Raw genomic sequence first — 24,836 nt, forward strand, 5'->3', positions numbered from 1 at the left:
CTCGTTGCACCGAGCGAATGCAATAATACGGAGGATGTTGACTGTAAGGAATGGCGGTGCGACCTGCAAGTGCAATGCACGTGTGCATCCGTTCATCTATGCATGTGTTCATGTGCAGCGGGTAAACACCGACACATATTCTCAAGTACATCGGGGAACTAGACTGCCTTGGTTTTGTTTGGATATTGGAGATGGAAGTTCGGCGTTTGGGAAACTAATTAAAACAATATATGTAACCAACATTTATGTGTTGTGGGATGGGGACCATTATTTGTGTGATATTTATGATGAAACTTATTCTTACTCTAAGTAAAACGTTTAACGAGTATAAATGATTAAGTTGTACGGGTATAATTGATTCTAAACGCTTAGAATTAATTAATATACTTTAATGTTACTGAGGTAGTTAAACGTTTATGTCGAATAATAGCCAGTGAACAACTTGAATACTGTTTTTCATTTATTTATTTATTAATTTTTTAAAAACATGACATTATACATATTACAGTGACCTTTGGCTGTCCAACTAGGAGATTTATCTGTTTTAGGACAGTCGGAAATAGGCAGATTTATTAAATGCGATTCTTGTTTTGTCTAGTGTATTGACTTTTACTTAATTATTGCACTTTATACATAATCGGAAAAGTTTTCTTGGTTGATATAAGAAGTTGCTAACTATATATTTTAAATAATATAAACGTAGAGAATAGACTAAAAGAATATTCAAATATGATAATTCAAAAATAGAAATATAGTAAAAAATTATTGACATGTGAGTTTATCAAATTGAAATTTTACTTTTTATTTAGATGAAATTAATAAGCTAAAGAATCAAAAATAGATAAAAGAAAGAAAGGAGATTAGAAGAAAATAGAGAATAAAAATAAGCAAAAAAAAACAAATAGGGAATTAAAAAATATGCAAAAAGAAAAAAGTATATGTAGGTATATAAATATTTAAAAAAATAGAAGCATGTAAGCTTTTCAACCATTCCGTGAAATCTTACTTTTGATTTGGTGAAATTAATGCGCCAGAGAATCAAACATATATAAAAAAAGAAAATAAATTGAAAGGAAGAGTAGAAATAGATAGAAGATTAAAAAATAAGTTAATATTAAATTGATATTAAAAAAAAACATGTCTGCTTTTTCTCCATTCCATGAAATTTTTTATTATGATATGATTTTTTATTATATTATGATGTTTTCAATCCACTTAGGTAAGTGTACAGATTGTACTATTATCTAATATCAAGTAGTAAGTAAGCTCAAGAGCCTATATAAGCGGGGGGGGGGTTAGGAGGTTCAAACCCTCATACCCCCTCAGTATTAAAATATTTTAGTAAATTATAGGGACAAAAGTACTCGTCACAAAAAACTCTCCCCCTCCTCCCTCCACCCCTCCTTTTAAACTTTATAAAACAGATTAAAAATTAACTACCAACCTTTAATATTAAAATTGGATTACAAGTTAGTTAGTAAATTATACAATTCCGATTTAGTTAATATTTTTTGTGACTTATAATTAATTAAACCTTGGTAAGTATTATATTTTATATGGATTAAGTCAATTGAGGAATGTGAGAGAGTTGTGGGGGAAGATTAGGGGGTTAAAGTGTAGAATGTATGGGTGTGTATCTACAGTCTCTCGTGTCTAGGATGAACGAAGTATGCATGAAGAATGAGTTAATGATGAATGTAAGTAAGTCTAAAGTAATGGTGTTTGAAAGAGAGAGTACGAAAACAGTGTGCAATATAATTGTGAATGAGGAATACTTGGAGCAGGTGGATGAGTTTGTGTATTTAGGAAGTATGTTTACAAGAGATGGGAAGGCTGACAGAGATATTGAAAGAAGGGTAAATGCAGGTAATTCCGTTAATGGAGGACTGAACGCCGTTGGCGCTAACAAAAAACTGTCCAAAGAAGCGAAGTTAGCAGTCCACAACGGAGTGCTGGTACCTACCTTGATGTATGGAAGTGAGGCATGGAACTGGCAAAGAAAGGATGAAAGTAGATTGAATGCTGTTGAAATGAGATCTCTGAGGCGTATGTGTGGTAAAACCATGTTTGATCGTGTGAGGAATGTGGAGATCCGCAAAGAGTGCAAGGCTGATGTAAGCGTAATGAGTAAGATTAAGAAAGGGACGCTTAGATGGTTTGGGCATGTAGAGCGAATGAGCGAAGATAGGAGTGTAAGGAGGATATATGATGCAAATGCGAATGGTAGCAGAAGTCGGGGACGCCCGAGGAAGACATGGCACGATCAAGTGAATCAGATACTAGAGTCGGGCCATGTCAAGAGTCAGAATAATAGAAGAGTATGTATGAGACGATGTATGAATGTGAATGAGGCAAGAAGTGTGTGCCAAGACCGAGTTGTTTGGCGGTCCGTCCTCTCTGCCTACCCCTGCGGGGAAACGGCGTGATGGTTAGTTAGTTAGTTAGTTAGTTAGTTATGTATGGGTGTTTTAATTGAAATGTATTTCAGATGTAAGGATCCATAAAGTTATTTGTGTTTTGAAAATAGGGAGTTGAGTTTCGGTTTTTAGGATATCAGGAAGAAGGTTAAAGGTTTTGGGAACAATGCAGGTGAATTATCTTTGTGATAATGTAGTATGAGTCTTAGGTACATTGTTGTGTCGTTGGATTATATTCTGGTGGTGTGTTTGTTGTAAGAGTGTTTATTTTTATTTTATCTGTTCAAGAAAAGTGTAAGCATTTCAACTCCTGCATTTAATAACCTAGACGAACAACTAGACAATTATTAACATTTTATATATATATATATATATATTGTAACGAGTTGAAACTACTCGCCCCGTTGTCAAGCGCTTGGAAGAACTAATTAACACAAGAAGCGTGCATTTGTGAACACAGCGACGGCCGGGTACATATTCATAGACCTCAGAGATTGCAAGCCAGTTCTAGGGGAATCGGACAACAGTCAGGAGGTGCGTCACGGAACGGATTCCAGAGAGATTTGCGCCATTAAAAACGTGAGCGATTGTCATCATGCTAATTAGATTTTACAAAATGGTTTACTTTAAATAATATAAATTTGTTCTTCACAAGATATTTGGGAAGAGCTGGCGCCCTACATAATCAAGCGGGTTTAATATTTGAGATGTGAAACTTATCCTTTTAATTTTTACTACCCGCAGATTAACATTTTAGTATTGTATACTCTCATCACTAGTCAGATTTTGTTTAACGATCTGAACATGCCCTGATCTTAATAATGAACGTAGAGTCTCTTGCTATTTAACATGATATTAATGTAATTTAATAGATGAGTATTTTGATAATTAAACTCAATAAACTTTGTTCTTAGCATTCACGCAATTCTTTGATTTCTGAATCCCTTATTTAATATTGTGCAACACATGAGTTTTATGTTTACACACTTTTCAGAAATTACACACCAATAAATCTCGGTACATTTGACGCCCAACGGTACATTTGGCCTCCCAACGTGGTTTAAACCTAGTGATGTGTTATTTTGTGGGTAGGAGGTAAATTTGTGCTCAATGTTTTTTAGTGTAGTTAAAAATCTCAAGTGTTAATCTTGCTAATTTGTGAATTTATGATGACAGACGCTCGCGGTTTTGATGCTCCGGGGATCTGTTTCGTGATGATATTCCATTAAATAATCATTCTACAAATTTTATATATTTGAGTGTCCCCTCTAGAACTCTAGCGCTCTGCGTTTTTCACTGTTTATTGACTTACAGTATGCTGTAATCAAATTTTTTTTTTGGTACGAGGCAAGATTATTGTCGTCGGGTATATTTGATACATGTGCTAATTATTTATTTCATACCTACATAGCATAGTTTCTTCACGTCATGTCGGAACCGCAAATTGTTACGAGGAGTCAGGCCAAGATTCAGGATTCTGTGACAATGCTGAATAAAAATGAAGCTTCGCCGGAGGGACAGGCGGAAACGCAATCCTCTTCCTGCAAGTCATTTCCCGTGCACAAATGGAATCTGGTTTTTGACGGATCCACATGCGTACGCAATTTCATAGAACGTGTAGAAGAACTAGCAGATTCTCGTGGTGTAAGTACCAATAATCTATTTTCTAGCGCGATTGAATTTTTCACAGGCGATGCTTTGAACTGGTTCAGGGTGAACCGTTTTACTTTTAATTCATGGTCAGAGATTGTTGCGGGTTTGAAGGAGGAGTTCGAACTCTTGGACCATGAGAAACGTCTAGTAGCTCAGTTAAGAACTACATGTCAAAAACCCAAAGAAAACTTGAGTTCATTTATAACTACAGTCTTACTATTGAATAATCGCCTCTCTAAGAAATTGCCGGAAGAGGAAATATTAGAAATTCTAATGTGTAACATGTTGCCAAGATACATAAATAAACTTTCTCTTACAGTAATAACTATTATAATCCTATATATGTAATCCTATGCAATAATAACTATTATAATCCTATTGTCAAAAGAAATTAAAGGTATTTCATAACAACAATCAAAGCGCTCAAAACGTGAATTTCAGAGAACCAGTGAGATGTTTCCGCGGTGGTCAACCTGGTGTAAAGGCTCCTGACTGCAGATGCAAGAACCGAAAAAAACTAGCAGCCCGGGTTACCTGTGCAGTGGGCGAGGAGACGTCTTCATCTACTGTGCCGTGTGACTCCGGAGTGGTCTAATTGGCTTGCTGTCGTGGAGAAATTCTACCAGAACCTTAAATTTTGTTTGGGTAGGTCTTAACGTTTGATTTTCAATTTAAAAAAAAAATATATAAATATATAAAAATATTAGCCTGTATCTTACAGTGGGAATGTCACTTCATGCTTGTTTAGCCTCTGAAAGTGAATTTTTCTTTTACATTGCACATGTTTTTTAAATAAAACCGCTGAGGCTTTGTACAGCTCGTAAGGGTTGACTGTAAGGGTGGGGATGATGTACATATTTACATCTAATGTCCATAGGGCATAGAGGGCCTGTAGCGTGTGGATGTTTTTGCCTACATGAGACAGGAGTACTATGTGCTATGTGATATAGTGAAAGCAATTGGCTTTTGTTGCAATTTTCTCGGGAGAAAAGTACTACATGCTTTTTAGCCTCTGAGAGTACATTTTCTTAAATGCCGCCATGCTTGTATAAGCCTCTGAGTGTGCACCTGATGAAATAGTAGATAGTGTGTTTGGCACTTTTTTGTCGAAGGTGATAATTTTTTTTAAAATGGAAAATCATAACGTTAACTTCCTTGTGAGAGCGTGATTTTGTTTTTGGGTTTTCTTTTTGTTTTTTTTTTAAGCAAAGGATTAAATTGCCGTAAATTCAGTAATTCATACTATTTCCAGAATATAGAGGATTTGTTGGAAACTCATAAACAGTGTTTTTTATGGTTAGTTGTCCATTGATTTGATTTTTTTATAAATTTGGACTATTTTGGTCATTTCCCTTCTCTATTATAGAGGATTTATAGGAAACTTTCTTTTTGGATATCAAAGCAAAAATTTATTTTCAATAAATTTAATAATGTAATATGCTTGCAGGTGCGTATTTTAATAATTTTATATATTTTTGTTTCCACTATGCGCAATAATGGAAGCGATTAAAAGATTCCATTTAACGTGAGAGCATGACTAAAACTTATGTTCTCACATTGAATGCAATTTTATATTTGTTTATGATGTTATTTTGTTTGTCCGTGTCCAGGTATTACTAATATATGTATTTTGCTATTTTTATACTTGTTCAGTGTGCAAGGGTGACCTACCCTTACCCTTACGCATTGAATGTGTGCATATGGAATGTACATAATACTAAATTTTGGTAAATTTATATATTCAAGTCATCAAATATTAAGTTTGGATGTGTGTGAGTACATTGTACATCCGTTTGGGATTTTGATGATTTTCATATGTACTTTTATAGTATTCATTTTGAAATGGTTATGTAATTAACTGTTTTCAAGATGCGCTTGCTAGTCCGAAATGGTGGGCGTATCTTCAAGATAGTTTATAGTAGAATACAGTTGGGTATTATGTTTCGTTGTCTTGTTCTGTTTCTTTGTCTTGTTCTGTATCATTATGCTATTATTAATAAGTTTTTATGCCCTTTGGGGATGTTACATACTATAAGCTGGAGAAATAGTGCATTTTCAATTGCATGTGGTACAATACCGTGCCTATATTTATCAAATTATTAATGTTAATTTGGGTTATCCCATTCATTAATCTATAGTATCAAATGAGTATGTATATTCCTTGCAGGATCTGCTGGATATTGGTTACAATTTTCTTATAATAGATTTAATGATTTATAGTTAGTACTATTTATTATGTTGCTTTGAGTTAGAAGGCAAACCGAAGAGTTCATTCAGAATCTTTGGCATTGGGTTACTATTTTCATCACATGATAGCAATCAGATGCTTAGAATATCTATTTAGTAACTTTAGGAAGTTATGAAACCCAGCCAACGGTTTTCTATGTAATTTCTTTTGGTAGTGCTTATTTTATCCATTTGGGTTTTTTTTTCTTTTTGGATTCACATTTTATGTTGTTTTTTATCTTTACAAATTAGAATAAAAATAAATATAAATTAATTAAATAGAGAGATTTGAAATCCTCAACACAAAAAAATGCATGTGGCATATGCCAACGTCGGTTTACTTTTAATTTTATTTTAAAGATAATAAAGCTTCCTTCTTCGGGTTGCGGGGGCCATTCTTGAGCTCGGAATGACCTCAACAAGTCGAACTAGCATTCGATAATTCAATCAATACCTTGTTCTTGATCGAATCATGGAATGTTAATTGGTTCTTTATTCTTAGAGATTTACAAAATAGAATAAGAATAATTCAATTTTACTGCTAATTTCATCATCGGATTACATTTTAACTGAAAATTTAAATTTTGATTTATACTATACTACATTGGGGTATTACAGAATTTGTTTATTCACAAGCTAATTTATTTCTCAAATTTTATCAATATCAAAGACAAACTTATTTTTACTCAGATCTATGGGAAGGATAATAATGTTCATTTTCATATAGAAATCTTAATATCTATTTCACAGTTAAAGCTTAAATTTTTTAAACTTTGAAATAACTTGTTAGTAAAATTATAATAAAATTTATTTATAAAGATATTTAAAATATCATTCTATTTTAGAGGAGTGACATCTAGGTGGGCTGTTTTGAAACTTCAATTTATAACTTTATAACTAAACAATCAGTTCTAACTTAAATTTTTTTCTAATTTTCATCAGTAAACCATTTTATAGTATAGCTTAGTCTTCGCAACATCAAGAATTAACATCAACGTTAAATCGCAATCATCACTACAAATTCAAGACCTTAACATATACTGCCCGGTGGAATTCATTGCTGCTTTTGGCCAAAACAATTACAATCTACATGGAAGGAAGAACTTCATATTCATATGGACATCTTTATACAAAATGGACCTGTCATCTGCACTGGACAATATCAAGAAGACTATCAAAATTGAACTTCAACTTTCTTCTTCTACATTGATCTTCGGCTTTCATCTGTACACTCTTTGGATGCTCATCCCAGCAGTTTCAAAATTCATCATGGCCAGATTAGGAGGAGGAGTTTCGCCTTCATACAATCACCAAACAAACCTCTAAGCTGATAATCACCACTTCTGCCTTCAAGACCTGGACCCTGTACGTGACCTTCATATTGGATACAAATTACCTGGTTTCAAGGATACATTCTGAAATCAATTCTTCCAGAGCATATCACCTATTGGCATGATCAGCAAGCTTCCTGTCTTGAAATGTGTAAAGGCGCCAGGAGGGCCTCAAATTTCCTTGGAAATTTTTTTTTGGAGGGAAGGGAGTAATGTAACGAGTTGAAACTACTCGCCCCGTTGTCAAGCGCTTGGAAGAACTAATTAACACAAGAAGCGTGCATTTGTGAACACAGCGACGGCCGGGTACATATTCATAGACCTCAGAGATTGCAAGCCAGTTCTAGGGGAATCGGACAACAGTCAGGAGGTGCGTCACGGAACGGATTCCAGAGAGATTTGCGCCATTAAAAACGTGAGCGATTGTCATCATGCTAATTAGATTTTACAAAATGGTTTACTTTAAATAATATAAATTTGTTCTTCACAAGATATTTGGGAAGAGCTGGCGCCCTACATAATCAAGCGGGTTTAATATTTGAGATGTGAAACTTATCCTTTTAATTTTTACTACCCGCAGATTAACATTTTAGTATTGTATACTCTCATCACTAGTCAGATTTTGTTTAACGATCTGAACATGCCCTGATCTTAATAATGAACGTAGAGTCTCTTGCTATTTAACATGATATTAATGTAATTTAATAGATGAGTATTTTGATAATTAAACTCAATAAACTTTGTTCTTAGCATTCACGCAATTCTTTGATTTCTGAATCCCTTATTTAATATTGTGCAACACATGAGTTTTATGTTTACACACTTTTCAGAAATTACACACCAATAAATCTCGGTACATTTGACGCCCAACGGTACAATATATATACAAATAATTCCAACTCTAGTTAGCATTCTCCAATACAGCATTTACATAGTTTTGAAAACAAATATTTAAACGATGTGGAGGTATTTGACAATAATTTAAACTTGGCAAACTTCATATAATGTCGCCTTGTGTAACTATTTCTACCTAGTTTATAAATTATTGCTAACAACAATTCAATACATTTTTATTAATGTTATCGTTGATTTGAGGATATTGTCAGATTATCAATTTTGGTATTACTTATTTATATTTTATGTTAGGTATATTTTGTTCCCTCTTTATTTTCATTGTAGTATTTAAAAATATATGTACTGCAGTATATAGAATACGCGCTTTAAGCGTTTAGATAAAATAAAATTAAAATACAATTTAAAGTCTTATTTCTTAACATAGTTCGAACATCTTGATGGAAGGAAACACACTCAACAGGTTACTGTTGGTAGGAGAACAGTGGGATATAGAAGAAGAGAAGACGGGGGTGTCCAACCCGCTGCGCAATGGACGGACTATATCAAAACCGCAACAGACGCAGTGGAGTCTGCGGAGTACTGCGAGCAGTAGGGAGCCAGGAGAAATGTAACAACCTCGTCAAAACAGTGCATACATATTGCGTGATGATAATAATCTAATATCAAACTAGGCATGCCAGATCGGGTGAGGCTAGTTTGGTGAGACCCTTTGACCTGTCCAACTGGTCTCTTGACCCATCGCCTTGCGCGGCAGTGGGATTGATATATTTATATGTCCGTCACTCTTAGACACATTGATCTCTAGATTCTTACCCAACCCTCATACCTTTTACCTTCCCAGAACTTCCCATCCTTCCTTTCCTTAAAAAATACCCTCTACACAGCATCCCAAAAGACGATGTAGGAGGGAAATTATTTTCTTCAGAGCCTTCTGTGTGATGTTAATTTTAAAAAAAAAACACATTTCTACCTCTGTAAATGTTTTCATATCACTTCTCATACGAACTATTCAATTAAAATGTGTTTTGTTTTTAGCCCCTTAGAGTGCGATTTTGTTTTGTTTCACCCCTTCGTGTCCTTTAACTAGTAACTATGTTTTTTCAATGTTTTCGTATTTACAGTAATGTGGTTTCCAAAAAGCGCTTCCATATTCAAATTTATTTCTAATTAAGGCACTGTAAGGGTTAAAATTGATTGAGGGTCTTTGAAAGGTTAACATATTCTGTGAATAAATCCAATCATTTTAAGTGAGTTGATTAATGTATACAAATAATACATTTAAGAATAAGTTCGAGATGTATTGTAAAGTGTTTTTAGTGTAATAGAAATAGGTTAAAAGGATTATACTAGATATAAATATGTAAAAAAAAATTATAACTAAATAAAAACAAACAAAAAATATATTTATTATTATTATTATTTAATATGAATTTAGAATCAAAACTGATTCCTAGATCTCTTATTCAACACTTATTTAAGAATAAAATTGATAATAACATGGGAAAAATCCTTTATAATGTGTGATAATATGACAAGTACAATGTACGTCAAGGATAAGATTCAATACAGACGTGAATACATTACAGCCCTAACTAGTAACTAGGCAGCGCCTGTTCTGATAAACTAATCACGACATCTATTTTTTTTTGATTTAATGTAATATCAAATTTATTATTTTATTTTTAAAGGCCAATAAAAGAAAAAATATGGAAAAAAAATAAAAATTTGAAAGAAAAAAATTAAAAGCGAAGATTCAACGAGGCACTCGTAATAAATTATCCATTGACACTAACAATATTTTCGAATTTGTCATGCCTAAATCTAATAAAATTTTTGGTATTTTGAACCAAGAAAGACACTTCCACACTTTAATATTACAAATCGACATTATGCAATTGAAAACGTTAACATTTTTAATGCAAATGTAGATAAAGTTTAGCCGCTTACCGTTGTTTTTATACTGTGCAAACTCTATTTACCACTTTACTAAAAACTAAAAAACATATATCATTAGACAAAGGTACTCGTATTATAAAAGTTATCTTCACTTCAGTTTTTGTTCGTTTTGAGTAAAAATATTTATTAAAAGTGTTGTAAGTCTTGTCAATTGTTTTTTAAATGTTTAATGTTGCTGCATAGAATTATTTCATTTTTTTCAGTAGCATCTCTGGTAAACTTTTGTATGAAAACTGCGCGGGTGTTTTACTTTTTTAATAAAAAAAAATATGTATTGTATGTAACATGTATCTTCAAAAAAAAACTCCACGGGTGTTTAACGTCTGGGAAAAATATCCCCCAAAATTGCTCTAGGGGTTAAATATTTAATTATTATTTTCTTTTAAATACTATAACCATCGTGCTTAGTCTTAGTCGTTAGAGTTAGAGGGTTGACTAGACAATCTACTCATAGCAAGGGAATTTGAATTAGCATAGCTTGGAAGTGAATTTTGGCTGCAAATCGGACAAGTATTGGGCTTGGGCTTGAATAAGCCTTTCAAATTTCAAATGTAGCAGATTTTACACAATACCTCCGCTGGGTGGAAACTCTTAACAATGAACGTCACGTCGTGTTTGGCCCGCAATTTAAACCCGATTCTTGGTACAATAGATGTATTGCGGCTGCCAGTTATATACGATCAGCTCGTCATCACTAGAATGGACACTTGTGTGCTTTCTGTCATTATTGCTTTGAGTGGGGATTTCATGATTTATATTATAACCTTTTTATGGCTGAATCGGAATTAATCGTATGTTTAGGGTATGATAGATTAGGTTGGGTTAGATAGACGTGCAAGACATTAATTTATAAAAGATACTAGTGGACCCCAGACTCTTCTCGGATGCCTCCGACCTCTTTCAGCATTCACTACTGTATACCATATTGATTCTGTTGACATTATATTGACTTTAATTCGACTGCGTAACTAATTCCAACGCAGAGATATTGCGTCAAGTATTCCTCGGGCGTCCCCGACTTCTTCTAGCGTTAAAACCACTCCACGAACTTATTCAAATAAAGCCACAATTAGTTTATGATACAAGAGAGAAAAATAAAGCTGTTAAAAACGATATTTTAAATCGAAAAGTTAACATTTTTGTCAGTGGATTTGCGGGTGCAATAAAATGGCAAGTGATAGGTACTTTTGCTTTCATTGTTTACTTTTTAAGTCAACTGATAAACTAAGGGGTGAGATTGTAGTTAGTGATATAAAAAACCATTAAAACGAAAAGATATTTTTAAAAATAAAAGTAATGATTAGTTAGTTATATGTGTAAATAATTAGATAAATAATCTTATATTAAACAATATTGTACCACCGGCTTCGGAATAGGCGAGTACCAACAAATTAATTACTTATATTTGCGTTTTTATAATATTCATTTTTTCGATTTACCTTCCCTTCTGGACCCCTAGAGTCACCTCTGCTTATAACTATAAAAACAGTAACAAAATAACAAACCAACATAGTAAGGGATTATTGTATTTCTAATATTTGTATATTTGTTTTTAATTCGTCTGCAAAATATATGTAACATTCTGAATCACCCTGCACACATTATTATTTCTTGCATTTCAGTGAAATTTGGTCATTAGCATATTCAATCAACACGGTCTTTGAAAAAAAATCCGCAGTGAAAGGAACTTGACATTATTTCTGAAAAGATTAATGATTTTTTAGTCTAAATTGTAATTTTGTTGGAAAGGGCGTTTTATCATATTTGCTACAGAACGCCTGCTTTTTGCTTTTCACTTGGAAAACGATTTAGCATTGTCTCTCCCATTAAAATGCAAATGCTTTTAAATACGACATTTAAATATTCGTTTGGGATGTTGTCTCTGATGAATATGAATGTTTTCAAGTATTTTGTGTAGGTAGTTGCTTTACAATCCAGTTCCTTGCTTTTTACGAGTCAAAACACAAAACGTATTATTCAAAAGTAATTCCAACGAACACTTGGTGTAATTAGTCCTGTTAGATTCTCATTCATAGGTTTCTGAATACAAAAAAACGAGAGATATCCTTAAAAACTATAACCACCTTCGCAAATCCTTCTAGAATATAGCTACAAAACATGAAATGAAAAAACTAAATAAATTATAAATTTCATCCTACCTTAGGTTGGGGTGTTTCAACCACCATAAAATTTGATAAAAAATCAAATAAACAGTCGGCGTCATTTTTTCATTTTTGAAATTTTAATTTTCCTTTTAAACATCAATTCTGCATAGAATCAAGATCGCGATCTGAAATTCATCTTATTGTGATCAGTTTTTATGCATTAATAACGTGTTGTTCTTGACTGCTATTTAAAGCTTTAACCATTTCAGACCTGAATTAAAACAGGCAGTGATAGAACACGCAGGGTGTCCAGTGGTAATGTGGGCTAACTTCGGGGAATGTTTATACATGATTTTAGATGTAAAAAAATTAATTACTCTTTTCGACATCCTAATGTTTTAACCCTTTAAATATCAGGAACCCAAATTCGTATGATGTTTGGGGACAAATTTGGTCTCCTAGGTAGTTCTTAGGTTAAAAAAGTGGTTTGTTTGTATGGGAAAACAAATATATACAATGGAAAATTATTATAAAGTTATTTATGTCTTTTACTTCTACCATCATGTAGAATTTACCCCCGGATACCCTGTTTAGATTTATTTGAAAGAAAAAACAATTATTTAGAAGTTATTACTATTTTCGTATGAAAGATCATTCGGCGTCAGAGGGTGTGTTTCACATAAAATGACATTTTTTTAAATGCATAATAATTGAATATTGATAAAATTCCCAAAAAACTTCATCACAAAAAAAATCGGGAGAAGATTAAACACAAAAACCACCTTCCGAAATATAAAAATGGCTTCTGCCTGAACCGGTAGCTAAAATCTGATATAAAAATAGCACACCAAGCCATACCAGCAATTGGAAAACGAACATCCCTCATTTTTATTCACTCTATATTTTGAGAAAAAAAAATTAAATCCAAGTATTTTCAAATATGCATACGGTCAAGAAGGGTTAAAGGGGAGCATTCTAATGTCAACATTCGATGATCATCAAGTGTGATGGAGTTTGAAACATTCCAACCTAAGTAAATTAAAACAACATCATTTTCTCCCACGGAGAACATTTTATAATATCATTAAGCCATTTTTTTTTCTATGTCAGTGCCTTGGAAAATTTAAAAGATAATTAATTCTGGCTAAACATAAACGCAAGCGATTTCTCAGTACTTACTTAGAGCCCACCTTCATATCAATAACATTACGCCTTGGGTAAAGAGGCCTTGTCATGAACAGATCTCGTGAAAAAATATTTCAAAGACTGGCGAACCTTTCCAAGTTATATAAATTTAATTCAAAAGCGATAAATTGTGGTTATAAGTTCGTTGTAATCGCAGAAGACTGTTTTTTTCAAATATAAACGGAATCATTGTAAAGATTAAGAAACCAGAACTGGGTCCATTTTTTCTGTAAGATGTTATGGTAGAGAAAAGTTCAATTAATTATATTATTAGTTGTTATAAAATAATTGGCGTAAAAGTCACACAAAGGAATGTAAGAAGATTGAAATCTGCAAATGAGAGAATTATTATTACGTGACTTTTAACGTAATGATAATTATCTTATCTACATGATTGAAATTTGTAGATAAATTCTTTGTTGAAACGAACAGCCGAGAAACTTGTGATGTGGTGGATTTTGGATCAATATTTCAAACTGACTTCAAATTCGTAGTCGTTGCATTTGACTATCAATTTAACCTCAAACCTCTGTTGATAGTAGATTTGGTTATCAAATGAAATACTCTAGATGATCAGCATACCTTTTTTAATTATTTACTCTCTAAGTACTTACAAAATAAGTGTCAGTTGAGGGCACCCAGCACTTTTCCGAGCCGTTTGATGGACTAGATGGGTCCCCCTATCGGTGCTCACATTGTGTTGTATGGTAATAAGTTGGGTATTTTGCAAGAAATCTGCAAGTAAAGCAGAGACATAACACACATCAAGACTCTACTTTTGTTGAAATGAAGCTACTATTAAATTATTCTAAAAGCCCCCGACTTTTCCAACACGACACAACTTACTTTTATACATACCAAAAAATTTAAGTGTCCTTTTGTAAAGCAATTTGTCCTTGTTCTTGAAGCTAGTGGAGGGAACACATTTATAAAGAAGAACATCCAACAGTTCTCATGGCAGAGAACAACACAAGAACAGCCTTAGCTTTTGGCGCACCACCGGTAGTCCGGACGAGAGACAGGGAACAATGCGATGGTAAGGTGGTCCTACAAACCCTTCACACCGTTATGGGCAGCACAGTGACCAGACGTCACCCCTATGAAAAAGGTGGGATAGTGGATAAGATACTTCTGAACCCTGGGAACTAAGTAACTCACTCCAGCCAACAGGACCACAAGAGAACTGGAGATTAGGGTCAAAGCGAACTTTACCTTTCACTGCTACCACTACGTCAGGGGTGGCGCAGTGAACAGTGCAAGAAACTAAGCGACATAAGATTGAAAATAAAGGCACCACTTCTGTCAAGCAGGGACAAGAGGCTATTCCACTCCCTTATGGGGAGGGTGCAAAAATACAGATAAAGAAGCTGTACAATTCTAGCATGTAAGATAAAGTAAAATACTAAACAGATTCCAGTATCATTACTAGGAAAAAAAACGAAAGCAAAGAAGTTCATAATGTTCTAACAAATTTTATATAACCAGGGCGATAAGAACATAAATAAAAATCATTAAAAGCTGAGCCTAATACATAAAGCAAAACACAAATAATTATTTAACTTTCTTTTCTAATTCTCAAGGAGTAGCACACCTGGCACCTGAAACGAAGTAATGATATTATTCTAGTTTAATGACTCTCGCGCATCCCATCTCTCCACCCATTCGTTAACATTTTTTTAAGCAATCAAAATTCAACTTGTTCGATACCAGGTCAGAATCCAAACCGGCCTAGTAGTAATACCTTGCATCCCCTCAAGCATTTCCTCTCGAGCATCCATCATAATCTGACAGTGACACAAAATTTGCATGGCGGTTTGGATTTCCTCACTACAGGCGCATCCTGCATGCCAAGAAAGACTGAGGTCTTCCCTGAAATTCTCCATGTCCGGTTAACATCTCTAACATCACTACGTGATCCAGCTTGAGGTAGGCCTTTTCAATCTTGGTTTTACCTAACCCCACCTTATCGACCTGTCCCATCTTCTCTTCCAATCCTCAAGACTTTTCTCTCGCATCTCTCTCAATAATTCTGGAAGGTTTGAGGCTCCACCCGGGTGGACAACAAACTTACGTTGATGAGTTTCTTTCTTGCTAAAATTTCCCTGATTTCGAGATTAATCGGCCTCTGTTCAGTCAGTACTGGAAGTGCGTCTGATGCTACAGTCCTATAAGCAACCGTAAGAGCAAGCAAGGGGTGCGTTGGCCCCGTTTCAGCGCAAGTTGTATCATCACGTTTTCCTAACGATGTGACCACACAGAAGATGCGTACGCGACTTGAGCCACATAAGCGCAATGGTATAACAGCCATAGTGCCGGACTCCGCAGTCCTCTCTCAGATCTGTGTGTCAGTAATAACTTTATTTTCGTCTTCCCTGTTTAGTTTTGTTTTAGAATCAGACTCAATATTCCTTATAGCCTCCTTGAAGGAAGTTTGGCGTTCCCTCTGAGGGCTGCGCCCAGGGTGGCTGGCGGCTCCTCCGCTCGGTTTCTACGTAGAGAGGTGACACGACATTAGGGATATCACCCAGTGTACTCACCTGTGCCCAACCATCCCTCTGCGGTTGTAATACCTCTGTAAGGACATTCCTAGACGACATGCACTGATCTCATCTTTCGTTTCTTTTTAAAAAACAAGTATCTAATCACTGCTTGTTCATTTTCATTGAAAGTAACATAAACTAAATTAAGCTAGTAGTTAAAAATTTTACGGTAGCCATTTGAAGGTTAGGTTTTACGAAAAAGAACATTTATACTGATTGCGCTATCTCTTGCCTAAGCCGATTACTGTTCGACCGCCCCCGGTAGGTTTTACATGGATTTTTACGTAGAAATAAAAATAAAAATTAAGCACAAGAGTCCCAACTGCTTAAGCGTATGGGTTGTGGAAGAAGATGAGGGAGGTACCTTTCTATTAAAATCAGGGCCTCGATTCTCGACGAAGTCATTCCACCCGAGTCAACGAGTGGTTCGGCCCACTAGCTGTTCGAGTGGAATTACTTTTGACGTTTGGCGTATATAAGTATGTATCGTCGACTATACTCAAGAATATTAATGTAGATTAACCCGACGGCGATTGCGAGCGGCTTGAATTGGAGAATCGGTACCCTGGTCACCAACCAATAACGAATAAATACCAAAATTTAAAGCGACTTACGTACCATACATAGGTATATTATTTTATTTATCTCGTAAAATCCAGCATTGTTGTCTCTTAAAGCTCTTCAATTACTTCGTTGGTGGTAGAAAATTATTTTATTTTCGCAAAGCACAGTGAGTTTCCGATTTTTTTCTGCCGTGGGGTGCAGTTCAATATAGTGATACAAATAAGCAAAGACAAATTTCTTTGATCCTCGCAAGGCGCACTCCGTTTCTGTAATTTTCCTGCCTCGAGGTGCAGTCCGTAATAATTGCAGTGGGTGTGCCACATGTGTGCCACTACTGGCAACATTAGTTTGCTTCAATTCTTTAGTTCTAAGTTCTAAGAATTTTCTTTTCGGAAAGCAAATTAAACGATCTTTTCCATTTTCCAATTGTTTTCGGAATTAATGAAATATGCCGGCGGGTATTAAAGCAGTGCTTCAACATTTGGTCATTTTATATAAATGTCAAAATCTTTTTTTTATATTCCTTTTCACCATTATACAGAAGAATTGGATCTCATGTAATCCTATTTCAAAGCTCTACTACGAAAAAATCATTTGTACCTTTGACAGAATTAATATTCTTTGTTGTTTCCACCGCGTTTGTCTTGTCTATGTTTATTTACGATTCCACTTAAAATAAATAATGTTTTCTATTGCGCAGACCTTACGGGAAAAATCGGGAGATATCTCTTTAATGCGGGGAAGAATATTATAAGTGCGCATTCGAGAAAATGTTGTTTTTCTCCCGTAAGAGGATTGCAGTCTCCCTATTTCCCGGGAAAATTTTATTCTTAATGCCGTCTTTGCATTTATGGAAATCACTCTCTCGGCTACGAGCGGACGGTATTCACTAAATAATAAGGATTTTTCACCTGTCGACCATTTTTATTATTGTAACAGTTTTAAAGTTACTTTTTACTTCTTTTATTTAATTCAAACTCAGACCTAAGAACCTTAATAGATTTTTAGATTCTTCGTTTTGGTTCAATTTAAAAAAATTAAAAAAACTAGCCTATAAACATATTTTTATATTATAAGGTCAAAACATGGCGTGAACAAAGACGCCAAATTAACGAGATTAAACCATCTGTGTTAGTAGGAACTTTAGATAAAATATTTGTTGTCCCTCTCTAAACAAATATCCTCTTTTCTATCAAGCCTTTTCAAAAATTTCCTCCCATCAATTCAACATTTTATCTCTTCTAAGACTGAATTTGACTCCAAACTTACATATTATACTTTTTAAATTTGTCAATTTAAACAAAATTTCACTCTAACAACATAGAATGAATTCAGCACAAATATCTTAGGTACATACATTTTAAGCTCAAAATTCCAATTGAATACATTAATTTTGTCAGTTTGATAAATCAATTACACCTAATAACGCTGTCTGACAGAAGAATTATCTCAGTCCTGGTTCTATTACATAGAGTCATTAATAACTTAATTGACAGCCCTGCCATCGTCGCCACTATAAAATTCCATGTATCGACTAGGAACACAAGACAAAATGTAACATTATTCTGTAATACGAACACAACCAACTATCGGACACACTCCCTTACCAATAGGATGCATGATGTAGGCAACAAGTTTATGGGAACCATTGATATATATAATGACACCATTTATAGAACTAAACTTAATCTATATCAGCACTTTGTTGAATCCAATAAATTATAGTAGCGTTGTAACAAAATAAAATAATGTGACCAACTACCACGTTGGCGCCATTGTAACAGAAAGATTATTGCGTCAACTTAAATTCACGTTGAACGCCATTGTAATAAATAAAATCTATACCAAGCAAATGTAATAGATAATTATCAAGTATTAGATGACAAACCCGCGACTGCGGCATCATTGTAACAGATTAGGTTTACTATCAGAAATGATTGCATTTGTAAAGAATAAAAGAATGATGAAGTTAATAACATTTATTAAATAACAATTAGAAACGTGAGACTCTCAATTTAGCATGGATTACATTGACTCAAGGTGTGTGCAGCGAAACGAAGATCTCTAGCACGGTTGGAATTAATGGTAGCAATTTATAAATTAAATTTGTGACAAACGATTACAAAGAATATTATTATTGTAGAAAGCAATCACTTTGTGGTTTGACATATTTAATAAAATAAAATACTTTTTTGTTTTAAAACCACGATATTTATTAATTTAAGAACCGACCGGTTTCGCTTTACTTAAGCATCATCAGGGTACAAATTAATACTGATTAATTTGTACAGTATTAATTTGTACCCTGATGATGCTTAAGTAAAGCGAAACCGGTCGGTTCTTAAATTAATAAATATCGTGGTTTTAAAACAAAAAAAGTATTTTATTTTATTTACAAAGAATATTGTCTGACCTGTTTCTCAAATGGGCGCCATACAGCTCTTAGATTAGACCTACAAAATTTATAAAGGGTTTACATGATGACCAGCGATTACCTACATCAGCTAGCTAATCAGCCACCAAAATCTCCTATCATAATGTTTGTCGTCTGGGGCAGTTGCTCGAATCCTTCACGTTGTCCTGTCTTTGCTCCAACACCGCCCATTTGGTACTCATATAAATAAACCACTGGTACTCAATTGACAGGAGATCGTCCGTCGCGCTGCTCTGCGATCAACCATAGACCGAGAGTCCCATAGACAGGAAAGCGGTCTGCAGATAGAGTTCTGGAAAGAATTACCATAAATGTAGCGGGGCGAAAGTAAACTGCTACAGCGTTGGTAAGTACTTTTAGTGATTTGTCCTATAAATGTAGTATTGTTCTGTTTCTCTTTTATTTCATGTGACTGTTACGTTTTACTATCATTGTTTCATATTAAGTTTTTATTTTTAATACAGATATTTTCCTATATACACTGCATCATGAATCACTTTTTGTAGAAGCCTTTTTAGGCTTATAAATAAATAAATTATTTTCCGTTTCCTGTGATGAAGATGTTTGACTGAACTCACTGTTATTAAAATGATACAATGTGTATTTTTTAAATAATTTGTGGGTATTTACTGTATTGTTTTTGTAACTTTGATCTTCACAGAGGAGGACCTATGTGAAATAATTTCCCACGGAGCGTTTGTCATCGTCGAGGATGGGAATTGGGCATGCCGCATGATGTACGGTATTCAGAATTGTGCCTACCTTATTATGGAACGATCTCGATATATAGTAGGTAAATACAGAGCTGAACTGAGACAATGTAAACCTTTCAGGTCCAGCTTTTAGCAATTCTTTATTTGATCTTTGTCCCCCAGAACATTATTTGACCAGACGAATGTAATTGGTATGCGGGACAGGGGAGACTGCGGGCGGGAGTAAATATTTATTTTTGGAATAACTAACTAACTAACCATCACGCCGTTTCCCCGCAGGGGTAGGCAGAGAGGACGGACCGCCAAACAACTCGGTCTTGGCACACACTACTTGCCTCATTCACATTCATACATCGTCTCATACATACTCTTCTATTGTTCTGACTTTTGACATGGCCCGACTCAAGTATCTGATTCACTTGGTCGTGCCATGTCTTCCTCGGGCGTCCCCGACTTCTGCTATCATTCACATTTGCATCGCATATTCTCCTTACACTCCTTTCTTCGCTCATTCGCTCTACATGCCCAAACCATCTAAGCGTCCCTTTCGTGATCTTACTCATTACGCTTACATCAGCCTTAAATAAATTGGAATAACTAAAATGAGTAAAACCTTAATTTTGTCGTTTGAGACTCTTAAACTGAATAAAATAATTTGTCTGTACTTAACCTTCCAGTACAAGACTCCACTACCTTTCGCCATCATAATATACCCCATTGGAGATAATATACCACTATTTCCTCACTGGCTTAAAACCTTTTTTTTTAAATTGTGTTAACAATGAAAACGTTGCGGCGTTGATGGTTTGTAAAAGTATATATATATTTTTTTACTTCCACTACTTTTAATTTTACTTCGTAAACTTATTTTTGATAAAAGTCTTAGTTTTTAAACAAGAACAACTTTTCTTCGAGAGTAAATAATCCAGCTTCTGAAGTTCGCAGCGAAACTTTTACATTATAACAACTTCCAACAATAATAGCGGGGAGTTTCGTGAAAATTGGCAAACTAAACTATGTGTCTGTCACGCCTTCATCAAAAAACTATAAACCCTAAATAAGGGAAAGATTGATGGCGATGTAACAATGCCACATACCCTAAAGGAGAATAAGACATATGACAATACGAATCTTTGGCGAGGAAGCGGTTCGACGTTGAAAATAAAAAACACCGCGATTGCTCAAACCGTGGTTATTGAATACTGTACCAATATTATTTTAATGCACAGTTTGGGATTATAAGAAAATACTATAATGTACAAACCTCGTACACTACAATTATAAAAAATGTTATACACGGTGTCCGGAGACTTGTGGTACATGAGAAGAACCGGTGAATCTACATTACAAAGAGACCTCAATAAATACCTTTTTCGTTTTTTTTTCAACGTTTTTTCGGCGAAATTTGAGAAAGAAATCAAGATAAAATAAATGTTTCTCGGACAAAGTCTGTAATAATTACTAGCTATGTATAAATTTATAAAAATAGTGCAATTAACGGATTTTGTCCATGTCAAAACAGTCTTGAATTTTAAACGAAATAAATATCTTCCTACCCACTGGACCTTTTTCCACATTTTGGCCAATTTGCAACACCCGCGAAGTTACGCGTTTTGAAGTGCGGGCGATTTGAAGAGGTATTTCAAAACGTTTATTGGATAGTTTTTATATTAGTCCCGCGCATTCAAATTTTTAATACATCACTAGTCTATGTTAGTACTTTCATGGTTTATTATGAGATGTCTCCCATCTTTTCCTAGTTATCTATGTAAATAGCCCACGGTCATTTGTTGACGTTTAATTTTCTTTTAAAGTCGTTTTTGTCGTCGCAATAAATATTCCCGTAAATGTTTAGGTAAAGGTTACGAATTCCGCTTCACGGTAAATACGCGGAATAAATTCGGTTTAGGGGAGTCACTCGAATAACTGAAACTTGATTTAGACTAATTTAGGGCTGGGGAATCCGAATCTGTAAGAATTAGGTGGGAGTCGGCACTATTAACTAAGTTATAGGGTCTTGAAATTTCGTACGCGATACATAGAAACCATGTTTTATTTATCAACTATGACTTAAGAAAATCAAATTAATAACTATTTAATACTTTGAAATTTCAGAGGTGCCAACCAAAAAATAAAAAGTCCATGTTCTAACCTAACCTAACCTAAACTACCTAAACGGAATACGTTTAATCACATTTTATTCTATTTGTTTGTTATTCGGGTTATTTTATTTAATTATATGTTGATTATTTGTTATAAATAATACATTGACTTACAAATATGGATTAATTATACACGATGATATTATTTATTTTATATGGGAATACAAATTTTTTTTTGGTTGGCAGCAGTGTCTATGAAATATTTGGTAGGTATGAATTACGATATTATGAATATAATCCAACTCTTGATATGAATATAGTCGCCGTCGGCGGCGCCGCATACTAATTGACATATCGCGTAAGTGACTTAATAAACGAAATTAAAATCAAAAGTGCGTATATTTCCGTCTCCCCGACATAATAAATCATGTTTTGAATTAATAAAGCTAAATCCATTTATTTATAAGAGAAAATTAATAATGTTTATTTAACACAAACTCTGTTATGTATTTTATGCAACGTATTCGTTATTGAATTCTCTGCTTTTACAATTTCCTTAAAACTAAAATAACACGTGAAAGTGAATTTTAATTTGCATCTGTCAAATTGTGTTCTTTTTCGGATCCATTACTAAATTAATGTTAAATGAGAGGTGTAGTGACATAAAATGTGTATTTTTTTATTATTAATTCAGTTAGAGTGTAATTCCAAACAACTAAATAAATACAATTTTTTATAGATATATATTGAAACTTGGATATTTTTAGTCTTATAAATGACGATTGAAAAAAAACATGTGAAAAACGAACAAGCGATTTTTTCCGGTTTTCGTGAGTACATTATGTTTGGTAATTATTCGGAATCGCTGGACACGGATTATATGAAATATTTTTTAAATAAAACCTTCTGATTTACCTTAATTACTATAAAAGGAATCTGACTACATTTGGGATATTTTTAATTTTAGCATTTAAATTTTTAATTACGTAAATCTTTTTTATAAACATATCTTTTTAAACCTTGTTTTTAGTTCAATTGAACTTTAAATACATGGTCGCAAAATTTTCTCTAATAAGTACCATTCTAGATAACAACTAAACAATTTAAATTTAAATAAATATATAAACTTCTAAACTATTTTAGATAACAATCAGACAAATTACACGCGTTTCTGAATTTAATGATTTTTTTTTTATAAAACCTACAAACTGAAGATAAATTACGAAATATGGGTAAATTCACCGACTTTAAACGACAGTTAACAGTTTATATGATTTTATATAATGAGCGCGGGCAAATTCAAAAACAAACGTAATAAAATGTCCAGCGCTCAACGCATTTTAACCTAAATATCTTGGCGTTTCAGTGGCTACTTTGTAAATTATTGCGTTTTCTCAACACAAATAAAATAAAATTGGAAACTTTATTTGTAGTTGGAATTAGATTTTTTTGCTTGTTTGTGAGAATAAATTTACTTACGTACAATATTATATTTCTACTAGGGTGCCCGTTTTATGTCCATTATGCAACCAAAAACTCTAATGTCTGTGAACTCTCTTCTATGTGAAATCTGGTACAATTGACTTCAATTTGTGTCATTTTCAAAATTGGAACTGGTTGTTTGAAGTACGAGATAAAATACGAACCTGTGATACCTAAAAGAAAATTATTTTAAAAATTGCTACTGATTTGTCGAAAATTCAGACTATCCTGTAATTTTTGACGAATTTATGCTAGTTTACTTTAATCTCCAGATAAATAGTTTTGCTTTCAGCCAAGCCTATTATTATAAAATCGTGCTTTCATCAATTATTTCAAACCAACTTTTATTTTAAAAAACGCGTTGATTCAAACCCGCAAATAGTGAGGGATTAACGCATTCCAAGATTCGGAATCGATTCACAACCTGGAAAGTTTTCACAACCCTTCAGGTCTGCGGGATTAGCGGGATTTGAAGGATAAGATGTCAAGAGAAATATTGGGTTCTGGGCCGGTGATAAATGGTTTCTGTTGATGATGAGCGCATCTTCGTCGAATAATTTATGCCACTCGAAGTTTTATTTTCAGTGAAATATTCGGAAACTTTTTGACTGCTTATCTACGGGGATTTGCGATGTAACATATATACCTTATATTTAGAGCCATAAAACCAAAAAAATGTTTAATTTAAACATTCCTACAATGCATTTCTGCATGAAAACATTAATGACTAATGAAAGCAAAAAATAACTAAATAAAAACTCCAACGATATACTACAAGAACAACTACAAAGTACACACCACACATACAAAAAGGGCGTTAGTTTCTTTCGGTCCATTATATTTAATCAATTTGAAAATGAATTATTTTGTAGGTTATACAAAAAATACATTAATGTATTGCGATTTTCATGGTCGAGTATTTCTAAAACATGTTTTAACTTCTCAAAAAGGCGAGTTCTTTTGATATTTCCATTTAAACTTTGTGTTTCACAATGTTCTCCCTTCACACCTCTTTGTAAAAATATTCCTCTTGATCCGTGAATAAATTGACTCTTCCAAAAAGGATCCGACAACGGGCTCAATTGTTTGGCCGTTTCCATCTCGGCCAAATCTTAGCACTTTATCGAAGTCACAAAGCGGCGGATTTTCCTAAACCCTTCGCCACCTTCTGGTCTGCGAGGGTTCACAACTTTTAAGCCACCATTAACCTACTGTGGAGCTACTTCTTATAAACTGAATAAATTATGAATGGTCGACAAACAAAGGCAAAAGA

The sequence above is a fragment of the Hesperophylax consimilis genome, chromosome 5, assembly GCF_061612785.1.
Source record: "Hesperophylax consimilis isolate HC1 chromosome 5, BYU_Hcon_1.0, whole genome shotgun sequence".
In the NCBI taxonomy this organism is placed as follows: domain Eukaryota; kingdom Metazoa; phylum Arthropoda; class Insecta; order Trichoptera; family Limnephilidae; genus Hesperophylax; species Hesperophylax consimilis.